Genomic DNA, 8,975 nt, shown 5'->3' with positions numbered 1-8,975 from the left:
GCAATCAGTTCAGGGTGCCCCCTCGCCTACTGCCTGAAGCCAGCTGGGATAGGCACCAGCAAGTCTGCGACCCTTGTGAGGATAAACAAACTGTAAGTTTCTCAAAATATGGTGCATTTCAGCTCATAAATGCACTCCCTAAACTTGCACGTACACCCACTTGGCAACTGTTGAGCCAAATGCAGTTAGCAAGAACCGGGAAAACTTTATTGACTCAATTGAGACAGTTTGCTTCCGTAACAGAGAGGGAGATATTTTGAGGGGGTGAGAGAGAGCAAAAAAGAGAGAGAGCGAGGGGGAGGGTGGGAGAGTAAGGGAGGGAGGAAGACATGAGGAGAGACGCTGAGCGACAGGCAGATGGAGAAGCATGCGAGTCGAGCAGCAGTGAGACAAAAGCGCGTGGAAGGAAGTGCGGCGCGGCGTGCCATGTGCTCAGGTAGCGCTCACTCTTTACACAACAACAACAACACAACATGCACTTGTTTTCACTGATTTTCTTTCTCTATAATTGCATCCCTTCTTCTGCTACAAAAAAACTTCATAAGGTAGGAAGGCCTCTTGTTGCTTATCAGCATTTGTAAGCGTTTGTATTAAGTCGCATGTCAAACTTTCATTTCTCATTCAAGATAGGTGATACAAATGTGGTTTAATGCCACATGCTGCAGGATTGTTCTTGTTTTTCCGTAGTTGTGGGCACGATCCCCAACATCCTGCATTTTGACACGGGGATGTTTTGTATGTGTGAATTTTAGCTGGTACACAACACATAAATATTGTTTGGGTATATTTAATACGTGTGCGTGGTTGCGTGTTCTTGTCTTCTATATTTGTGTATTACAAACATGATATATCACTTGCATGGTGGAGACATTTTTTACAATGAGGACAATTTGCCAGATCAAAAAAGTTAGGTGTGAGTTTTTTGTACCCTGTGTGTGCGTGCGCGTGTGTCTGGAATTGCAGCAACAGCGATGGTGCTTGGTAGGATATTGGCAAGCCTGTGGAATGTGTGAGACTTCGCCCCAGATCTCTTTGTTCCCTCGCACTCATTCTGCCTTTTCTCTCTTCTTCTGGGTCCAGGGTTGCACAACACACACACACACACCAATCCACGCTTACACACACAACCACACGCACACACAGGCCGAGTGCAAGCAACTTTCGCAGAAAACCAGTCGCAACTTCCCACTGGCGGGAGAGATATGCATGGAATGTGATTATCATGTATTTGTGTTTATTTTATCGCTGACAAAAAAAAAAAAACAAAAAAAAAAAGAGGAAACCAGATCTGGCGTATGCCCGGTGTGAAATGTGTGTGTGGTGGGTGGTGAAGGAAGGGGATGCGGTGGGTGGCTCAAGAGCGAGCGCTGTTTGGCAGTGCACGTGAGTGTGTGGGTGGCTGTGTGGGTGAGTGGGTGCAGAGCTCTCGTTGAGCCAGAGCACATATTTGAAATGTGTGTGTAGGTGTTGATTTTGCTCAAGGGCCAAAAGCTTGCATGTGCAAAAATAGTGACAATTCACCTCTAATTTCCTTACCTTGTTTTACCATTATTTTGTTTTTAAGCTGCTTATGCACACACGTACGCACGCAGTTGAGCCGCGCTTGTCAAACCAAAAGTGCATTCCGGAGGTCTCACACGAACACACACATACACATAATCGGAATGGGATGAATGCAGGGAAACTTCAGCTGAAACGTGAGGACAAAAGGCAAAGGGGGACATTTAAGAGGCTTTAACTCAGAAGCCTGGGAATGAGGGAGGAAACACACATGCACACACGTATGTACGCGCACATACACACGGCTTTGCACACAGGCAAATGTACAGCTGCGGCTCCGAGAGGGGAATTCCCAGTGAAGGAGACAGTGAAAACACCTCAGCCCTCACACGGTCTTTCAGGGATTGGGAGCAAGTTGACAAACATGCATATGAAAATGATCAATTCAATTATCAGTGGAAGAAATGTCACCAAATTGTAAAATCCCGCGACTTTTTTTTTTTTTTGGGGGGGGGGGGGGGGGGGGGGGGTGTTGCGTGTTCAAAGTTTGGGGGTAAAACACATACGCCCTGCTTTTTATTTGTTGTTATCGGGAGCTTGAAAGGCGGTTGTCAACGTCAGAAAAGGTTAATTGACATGTTTGTCACAGGTCGAGTTCAGCCATCTCTGACCACCCGTAACCACCCGCTGCTCGTTGATGTGGATTTATGGTATATTCTTTATCTCAAACTGTGTACAAGCGTGTGATGTATGAACAAAACATAACAGGGTTTAAGTTGTCCTTGAATCTTGTTCACAATGCCAGTTTGAGGATTTTAGTCACATCGCGTCTTGATCACTCAGAGGTTCTTGTTTTTAATGCTCATTAGTAGGATTTTATTTGTTAGTCTAAAAACACTCATGTAATTCTGTACTTTCATTAGGTGTTGTTGTGTCATCTTGTCAATGTATTTATTTTTATAGTCAGCCTCGTCTCTGTGCTTTCTTGCATTTTCCTATCAACTCTATTATTCAAGCTATTATTCAAGCTATACTTTTACTTGGTTTTTATTTAATAATTATATTTCATGCTTTTATTTTGTGTTCTAATAATTTAATGTGACAATATCTAGGCTTGTATTTGGTGGTTTCTTCCAATACCAGTATATGCATTTCTTTTGTCTTATTATCAAACAGTTAAATCTGTCACTTTATTTTCACTTTATTCTCATATTTGTGTTCATCCGAAACGTTGTCTCGCCTCTTATGTTTTTTTTATTTAAATATGTTGATATCATCCTACAGTACATACTGTACTTCCATCTTTTGTTCTCTATCTCGTTTCATACAAGCCAATCCCTTATGTTTTAATGATAATTTTCATAATTGTGTGTGTACTAAGTTAATTCTCATATTCTCCTATCTTTGTCCTATATAATTTATCAATCGTCAATTTGTCAATTATTATCCAGTCACCCAGTGTATGCAATTCCCATTAGTGTTTGACTTAATTCATATGAATGTGGTCATTTCTGTCTTTATTTTTGTCCCTTCACAAATTGTTTTTTTTTTTTTACTTTGTTTCGTATTATCATATTCAATGTTCTCCTGATTTTGAGTTTTGACTGAGTCTTATTCTCATATTGACCATATCTCTTAATGTGTTCTTTCCTACACAACTGAAATGACATCATCCCTACATTATTTTATTCTGATCCTTCTGAAAATATGAATTGGATTTCTCAATGTGAAAAATAACATGAGAGATAAATGACAAATTTTCCAGGTCGATGAGATTTCAAAGGTTTTTTATGACAATGTCTTCAGGAAATTAGATGCAATCTTCTTTGACTGAGGCGCAACTGTGTCCTTGTGGTTTTCTCTTAAAAATCGTCATAGTAATGAGCTCAAAAGGTCTGCTGAGACCAAAAAAAAAAACCCCTAAAACCTTCCCTGTACTCATAACCAGACAAGAACGTGGGCTACCTCAAAATGTATTCAGGGAATTTCACATCCTGTGTCTATAGCGTCGTAGGGCCTTCTCCGCCGCTCTTTGCACTTATGCCAGCCGTGAAGGAGATGCATGCTGGTGAATCAAAGTGAGAATGACAGGCGCTTGATAGGGAAAAGTCACGACTTTTTGGTGTGGAGGGACGGTGAAGTCCCGTGGCAGGTGTATTTCCCCTTTTGACGCCATCATCGCAGGCCACTATGATTGTTCACTTTCACTTTGAATTACTACACAGATGATGCTGTAACACATATGTCCGCCGTCATCAATTTACAGTTAAATAGGTCCACTCCAGGAATGATCATGTAACCACGAATTGTATTCTAATTTGCCATCTAAAAAAATACACTTCTATTATCAAATTAAATCAATACACTGTACATTGATGTTTTTCAAACTTAAAATATAAATATATAGTAAAGTAATTAGAAAATAAGAATAACAGTAAACACTTGAAGGAAACGTGAACAATTTGTCAAATCTGATGAAAACCTTGTTCTTTAATGGGCATTTTGACTAATAAATATAATGGAAACAATTAAAAATATCCTTTAAAATTGTGCATTTTGTCAGTGTCTGATGAAAACCAACAATATGCACCACTGCTGATTTTAACGTTTACAAAAAATTTGATTCTTTAAGTTCTCATGCATGTGCTTCAAAGGTATGTAGCTGAACAAAAAAGAAAGTATGTTTTACATACCACCATGTTTATAATCACATTTTTAGTTGTGGCCAAAATGTTAGTCAAAAGCATCACATTAAGGCATCCTAATGTGTCAGAAAATGGGAAAAAAATCTACCAAATATAATGATCAAAGAAAACTTTGATTGACGTATAAAGAAAATCCTGTCTCTCCACTTAGTGACTAATTTGAGATTTTAATAAAATGACATTTTCCAGCAAGCGCTGGATAAATTGCGCAACTAAAGAACCAATAAAAGCATGTTTTATAATGCAATGTGTATAAAAACGGGCCCTTATCTGCAAGCTCTGCCGTTCAATGCACGCAGCACTTTCTATTATTACTTTGAGTTAAGACATAATTTTGAGTGGTTGGTTGACAATTCATTCATTTTTAACTATGCAATGCAGGTTAATTACCTAGCGACCTTCAGGATAACATAATTAAGCGTCTGGGTCCAAGCACTGAGTCCAGATAAGGACCAGAGTCCACCTCATGAAGAACCGTAAGGTATGCGGACACTTAAACAATTTAATGAGACCAAGGACTACAAATACTGGACTTTGGACATAAGCTCAGCAAGTTCAGACCTTCCAAGCAGAGATCTTTTTTTTTTCTGCATGTCCTCACCCAGATGTGATAATGTGTGTGTTAATGTGCGAGGAATGAGATTCACCTGCCAAGCCGACAGTGTGATGATAAAAGGAATTCGGCAAATGTCTCATGGAGTTCGGAATGCCCCCCGACAGACCCGGTACTTCAAAAAATTATTTACAATATCAATTCAGAGAAAGGGGCAGATTAAAATAATCATAATGTCACATATAATAACTCCTAAGGCTTAATCAATACCAGCAATAAATATGAAGAAGCATGAATGATGTTGAAAAAATTGATATGGTGAAAAATTGGTCAAGGGAAACGAGGAAGTCCGTTTTTTCTTCGATAAAAAATTGTGATTTGATCGTGTTTTAACTTATTTATTATTGCACATCTGCTCTATTTTCATGCCATCATTATCATTGCCATATTGCCATTTCCTCTCATTGCTGAGCTCTCAGTTTTTTGATAAAAATCAAATACGAGCAGTGTGCAGACACAGAGTGAGACGTGTGTGTGAATATAATTGCTTAATTACTTAGCTGAATGTTGCAAATGTATAATGACTGATAGTTTGACTTTTAATGACTTATTTGTTAAGGTTTCGTATAGGGGAGATGGAGGCAGTTTCACCTTATTGTGCCTATAATACACAAGATCATCCGACCAAAACTGCTTTTGGCATTGTTCATGTTTTGTTTTGTTTTGAAAGCGTGGAATACACATCTGTCAAGATACTGAAGGAGGTGCGTGGCTTCGAGGAAAATGTTTAGGGAAAGGCTATAATATGCAGTATGAAAGGCTATAATATACAGTGCCCCCTGACAGGCTTTGTGGCATTATTTTGGGGTTCGTTTTGAGGGAAATGAATGAGTTACACCTGGTCAAAGATGAGGGAACTTTGGATTTCTTTCTGATGCTTCTCTTTTTTAAACAGGAGACTAAAACTATTTTTTAAGGTTTAATAAATGTGGATTGCGTTGATGTATTCCGTAGCAGCACCCTGACAAGCTTGTGTTTAGTTTGTTTCTTATTTATTTATTTATTTATTTATTTATTTATTTGTTCATTTATTTTGCGTTTCAATTTTGAGCAGGCAGAGTGATGCCGCACCCTGAATTGGCTGTACATCATTAAAACTGTGAAGAAATGCTGTGATATATTGAGTGACCTTCTTGTGCTTTGTTTTGACTTATTTTGTTTTGTTTTGCGGGGGAGGCAGTGCGCCAACTCTGTTGAGATGCTGGAGTGGGCACATTGAAATAAACTGTAGTATATCAAATGACCCTCACAAGCTATATTGTGACTGTCTTTTCTATGTGTGTGTGCACCTCACAGATCCTGCAATGCTGCATCCGCTGAAGGTGTCTGACTAAAGACCAAAGAGCACAGGTAACACCATCTTTGTCTCAAATGTGTGCATAGCCTTTTGCAGATCAGTCGGCATTTTTATAGGACCAATGAAATTCATATATATATATATATATATATATATATATATATATATATATATATATATATATATATATATATATATATATATATATATATATATATATATATATATATATATATATATATATATATATATACAGTTCTATATAGAACAATTCAGTGTGGCATTTGCATGTTTTCCCGAGCCTGCCTGGGTTGTCTCTGGGCACTCCTGATTCCTCCCACATTCCAAAAACATGCATGGCAGGTGAATTGTCCTCAGGTGTGATTGGGTGCGTGAATGGTTGTTCATCTCCGTGTGCCCTGCAATTGGCTGGCAATTGGCTACACAGCTGGGATGGGCACCAGCAAGCCTGAGACCCTAATGAGGATACTATTTATATTATTTATATTTATTTTTTTTATATTTACTTATATATATTATTTATATTTATATTAATTATATATATATACATATATATATATATATATATATATATATATATATATATATATATATATATATATATATATTATATATATATATATATATATATATATATATATATATATATATATATATATATATATATATATATATATATATATATATATATATATATATATATATATATCGCAACAATCAAACCAAAATAATTCTGTCAATTTTATGTTTTTATATTTATGTTTATTTATGTGAAGGATATATTTTTGCATTTTTAGTGGGCTTTATAGCTGTTTTGACATATATCACTTCCAAATCACAATGGAAGTTGTCTTTTGAAGTTCTTTGTCTGATGTTCCTGATAGTTTACATTGACAAGAGATTACAAATATGAATTTCCCATTATGTTGATTACTTATGTAACTTGGACCGACTTGGTAGCGGACAGATTCGGCGGGTCAGGACCTAGCATGGCGTTGGATGGAGAATGAGTGTTCCTGGAGCTTGCTGGGAGGGGGCGGTCTCGCTAAACGCTCGCCCACGCGCAAATGTGAAATATTCTAATGAGCAATCTGGCCCCTTTCACAGAGCTGCCATCCCACAATGTATGACACCCAGCCAATCTTAAAGATCTCACCGCCTCAGTGTCAGGATGGGGTGGGAGTGACATGCCCCTCCTCCACCTGTTCTTCAAAATTGACCCTCACTGCTTCCCGTCTTGCTGGTAAGTGTCATAGAATTTACAGAAGCACTCGAAAGAAACACCCTCTAATTCAGTCTTTATTTTTATTATTTCAACATTTCCTGAATTCAAGACTAGTCAGCGACAATATGAAGACCTACTGATGGAATCACTTGATGAAGAAAGCAGTTAGACAAAATATACAATTTTAGATGAATGCTTGAGAATATGTGAATTTTAAAGTCTTTCCAAACATTCGACTCATACTGGAGTGACTGGACGCGCCATTAAGCAGTACCTAGTCAGATGCAAAACAAGAGACACTGGCATAGAGCTATCCAGTCAACACTACGTGTGTTATTGTGCTTGTTGATTGAAGCTATAGTAAATCATCGTTCTGTACTAATTATAATATACTTATAATAATAAGTATAATATAATAATATCATTATAATATACTAATATACTAATTATAATTGGTTGCACTTATTATAATGGCTAGGTTGGTAAGTTGAATGACTGAAAAACGATAGTCAGTTGATACTAAATCATAAAACTCTGCATACACAGAGAGAAAGGCATGTGTTGATAGACTATGAATATTAAAGAGTGGCTGTTGTCATGCATTTTTCATCAATATATAAGAAATATGGATCATATATCGATATCAAATATACATATATTCTGTACACATACACATATATAAAATAATTCTAAAAGTAAATATGACATTTATATATATATATATATATATATATATATATATATATATATATATATATATATATATATATATATATATATATATATATATATATATATATATATATATATATATATATATATACATGTTTGTATATATTTAGTGGGGCTGCAACTCTGAAGGGTTTACAAAAGATGAACTCAGTTACCTCATTTCTATTTAATTTCTGTGGTAGTTGAATTTTAACCAAACTAAAAGGTGTGTCACCAAGACAGACAAATATGACATTTTACGTAATTGTACTTAAAAGTTGCTCAACAACTTGTTAGAAAAACAATAAGTTTGAACACTTTCCGAGCTCAAGTGAACCTCCAAAGGGCCCCGCAAATGCTGCAAGAAAAAGTAGAACTTAGCCGACAGGTGAGAGGTTTTGCCAATTCTTTTCTTTGAGAAGAGTATCAGAGAAAATGCCTGAAAATATCAATCTTGGTACTTGGTAGTTTTGTTCTGAAAAAGAATCATAGAAAAGATTAACCAAAAGCTAGTAAATATTATTATTGATTCCAAGATTTTACTCAAGGAAATATCTGTTGTGAGCACTGTAGGAAACAGTTGATGAAAAATGCAATTAATGATGAGAAATTATGAAAAATATTGTGATTCGTTTGAAAAATGAATTGCTTGAAAATAATAATACATGTGTACATGAACACGCACATTTGTAGCATATAGTATAGAAAGCATTAAATGTCATCTAATGAATATATTCATCATCTTAACGGAAATTGGGCAGCAACCCTCACTTTGATGCACTGCAAGAACAATAACAAATATTTTGTTCAATGAATCCTTTGAATTCAGGATTAATATTGTTATTGTTAGAATTATGGATGTGTCTCTAGCGTGCGCAACTGTAATGTAGTGTAGTGCAGCTA

At 36.4% G+C, this 8,975-nt stretch overlaps 1 long non-coding RNA gene across 1 annotated transcript; it reads left to right on the top strand.

The window, feature by feature from the left end:
* The first annotated feature begins 336 nt into the window (after positions 1-336).
* LOC148424056 (uncharacterized) lies at positions 337-8,056 on the top strand. The gene is made up of 4 exons (XR_015865722.1): positions 337-436; positions 6,115-6,168; positions 7,244-7,379; positions 7,471-8,056. It is a non-coding gene; the product is annotated as an uncharacterized LOC148424056 (long non-coding RNA).
* The last annotated feature ends 919 nt before the right edge of the window (positions 8,057-8,975 follow it).

The sequence above is a fragment of the Hippichthys cyanospilos genome, chromosome 5 (assembly GCF_059441005.1).
Source record: "Hippichthys cyanospilos isolate Australia breed blue-spotted pipefish chromosome 5, RoL_Hcya_1.0, whole genome shotgun sequence".
NCBI lineage: Eukaryota > Metazoa > Chordata > Actinopteri > Syngnathiformes > Syngnathidae > Hippichthys > Hippichthys cyanospilos.
The sequence above is the reverse complement of the archived record's forward strand: the minus strand, read 5'-3'. Positions and strand labels throughout refer to the sequence as shown.